This window comes from Chiloscyllium plagiosum, unplaced genomic scaffold (assembly GCF_037043375.1).
Source record: "Chiloscyllium plagiosum isolate Xiang-an unplaced genomic scaffold, Cpla_swu_hap1 HiC_scaffold_51, whole genome shotgun sequence".
Taxonomy (NCBI): Eukaryota; Metazoa; Chordata; class Chondrichthyes; order Orectolobiformes; family Hemiscylliidae; genus Chiloscyllium; species Chiloscyllium plagiosum.
The window spans coordinates 10,321,090-10,324,424 of record NW_028270189.1 but is presented as its reverse complement, the minus strand read 5'-3'; the positions used below and the strand labels follow the sequence as shown (position 1 = coordinate 10,324,424).

The 3,335-nt window shown below is 48.4% G+C and overlaps 1 non-coding gene across 1 annotated transcript; it reads right to left on the bottom strand.

Moving 5' to 3' along the window:
• Positions 1-2,915: 2,915 nt before the first annotated feature.
• LOC148134977 (U2 spliceosomal RNA) lies at positions 2,916-3,106 on the bottom strand. Its single transcript, XR_015755583.1, has one exon. It is a non-coding gene; the product is annotated as a U2 spliceosomal RNA (small nuclear RNA).
• Positions 3,107-3,335: the final 229 nt, after the last annotated feature.

Below are 3,335 nucleotides of genomic sequence, written 5' to 3'. Positions count from 1 at the left end.
CAACAGTGAGATCGGTCTCCAATTTTTGAGTTCCTCCCTCTCCCACTTCCGCTTGTAGATGAGGATGATGATGCCTTTCCTCATGGATTCACTCATGGTACCTGCCTGAAGCATACTGACATACACCTCCAGCAGGTCCTGGCCAATCAAGTCCCACAGAGCGGAATAGAGCTCGACCGGTAAGCCGTCGCTTCCAGGAGTTTTATTCTTTTTGAAGGACTCGAGGGCCTTGGTCAGCTTGTCCAGAGATAGCGGCTGGTCCAGCCTCTCCCGTGTTCTGTCGTCTAAGACCTCCGTGATAGAGGACAGGAACGACTGGGAGGCCGTGCTGTCAGTCGGCTTCGCGTCATACAGACTGGCATAGAAGGATTTACTGATCCTCATGACATCAGCCTGAGATGACGTTAGCGAGCCATCTTCTTCCTTCAGGCTGCTGAGCACAGAGCTCTCTTTGTGCACCTTCTGGAAGAAGAAACGTGAGCACGTCTCGTCCTGCTCCACCGAGCGGACCCTGGACCGGAAGATTATCTTGGAGGCCTCTGAAGCAAAGAGCGAGGCTTGCTGGCCCTTCACCTCCTTGAGGTCCTCCGTGACATCCACCCCCATCGTCTGCAGCAGGAGCAGGTTCTGGATACTTTCCTGGAGCTGGGACAGTTTTCCCTGTCTCTCTCTTGCCTCCTGAACACCTTTGAGGATGAAGAACCTCTTGATGTTCCCTTTTACTGTTTCCCACCAATCTGCTGGAGACTCAAAGAGGGGCTTCCCGGTTCTCCAACCTGCGTAGTCCCTCTTGAGCTCCTCAATGTTTCCCAGGGTCAACAGCTTGGTGCTGAAAATGTGTTGCTGGAAAAGCGCAGCAGGTCAGGCAGCATCCAGGGAACAGGAGAATCGACGTTTCGGGCATAAGCCCTTCTTCTTATGCCCGAAATGTCGATTCTCCTGTTCCCTGGATGCTGCCTGACCTGCTGCACTTTTCCAGCAACACATTTTCAACTCTGATCGTCAGCATCTGCAGTCCTCACTTTCTCCTCAACAGCTTGGTGTTCAGCTTCCACGTTCCCTTACCAGCCCGCTGCTCACGATGTAGGTGACAGTCGGCCAGCAGGAGGCAGTGGTCGGAGAAGAACACCGGCTTGACGTCGGTGGATCTGACCGAGACCGGGACACAAACAGGTAATCTATCCTTGAGCGGATAAACTCGTCTGCCCGTGACCAGGTGTATCTACGCTGCGCTCCGTCTGCAGGGGTGCTGAAGACGTCGTGCAGCTTGGCATCTTTTACCGTGTCCATCAGGGCTCTGGACGTGGTGTCCAGTTTACTGTCCCCCCCGCCGGATCGTCCGTCTGCATCAATGATACAGTTGAAGTCTCCGGCCAGAATGACCGGCCTGGACGTAGCCAGCAACAGTGGAAGCTGCTGCAGGACGGCCAACCATTCACTCTTACCCACTGGGGCGTACACATTAATCAGTCTCAGGGGAGCATTCCCATACATACGTCGGCAACGAGGAGGCGCCCGCCCACCACCTCCTTAACCTCGGAGATGGTGAAGTTGCCTCCTCTCAACAGGATACCCAGGCCAGAGGTGCGGCTATCATTGTATGTCAGGTAACCTCCAATAACTTGTCCACAACTGACGTCAGGCTCACCGGTCTATAGTTCCGGAAAACAGCAGGATATAGGATAGAGAACAGCAGTCCCTGTGAAAATATAGAGAACAGCAGACACGTTGTACAATGCAGAGAACATGAGTCCCTGTCTATAATATAGAGAACAGCAATCCCTCTGTCTATTAGCAGCGCATGTGTATGACATAGAGAACAACAGTACCTGTGTATAAGAAACAGAACAGCAGTTCCTGTGTCTTATCTGGAGAACAGCAGTACCTGTGTATAATACAGGGAACAGTAGTCCCTGTGTGTAATATGAACAAGAGCTGACCCTGTGTCTCATATACACAGGTGCTGCTGTTCTCTATATTATACACAGCGACTGCTACTCTCTATAAGGTAGAGAACAGCAGTCCCTGTGTATAATATAGACAATAGCTGTCCCTGTGTATCATATAGAGTGTAGCAGTCACTCTGTACAATGTAGAGATCAGCAGTTCTTTTCCCTGGAGTCGGGGAGTCCAGAACTAGAGGCCATAGGTTTAGCATGAAAGGGGAAAACATTCAACGGGATGTAAGGGGCAACTTTTTCATGCAGAGGGTGGTGCGTGTATGGAATGAGATGCCAGAGGAAGTGGTGGAGGCATTTAAATTAAACTAAATTACAGCATTTAAAAGGCATCTGGATGGATATATGAACAGGAAGAATTTAGAAGGATATGGGCCAATGCTGGCAAATGGGACTAGATTAGGATATCTGGTTAGCATAGACAAGTTGGACTGAAGGATCTGTTTCTGTGCTGCACATCTCTCTGATTCTGTGCTTTAAATACATCAGATCTTTGTCGGCTTCACATTGTTCTCAAAATCTCTCATTTAATACATCAAAGCGATTCTCATCATCATCAAAATCCGAATGGTTGATTACTTCAATAGCTTCATGTTCTCCATTTTGTTTTCTGAAATGCCGTTTGCCATTAGGTAGAGCTGGTGGGCAACTTTGTTTGACTTTTAAGGTAAAAACAATGACTGCAGATGCTGGAAACCAGATTCTGGATTAGTGGTGCTGGAAGAGCACAGCAGTTCAGGCAGCATCCAAGGAGCAGCGAAATCGACGTTTCGGGCAAAAGCCCTTCATCAGGAATAAATCAGAAAGACACAGACAAATCGGATTGTAGAACAAGTTGATTTGCACGAAGGCAAGTCTGACTTGACTAACGAAAACTGTCCGTACTCGGAACATAAGGAATAAAGCAAAAGCATCACAAAAAGAGGACAAACAAAGCTGTTTTTCAGATCCTTTAATGAGGGGCACACCATTCCCAGAAACACTGCAATACTGGGACGATGCGTGGAGTTAGTGGAGCAAGCTCCTAACACAACTCCTTCCTGCAAAAATCAGATTAATATTCAGTCCCTTAGTCAGGGACATATCAGATATTAAAACTGACAAGAACAGAACTACACATGATCTTAGCCAAAAGGCCGAGAAGCGATACTTGCCGCATCCGTGACTACCTTCGGACCCAGCCGCTTCCTACATTACTACCAGCCTGACTGTGACCAAAGACCTATAGCTCACGGCTGACAGTTTCATTGCTGCCTAGTTATTTCCAGATCTTCTAACCAGAGTAAACGATCCATTTATCCAGGTGATTTCATCTCATCTTTTCTATGAACCTGTTTGATAGTGAATGTAGATGAGCAGTAATGTACCAATCAGCTG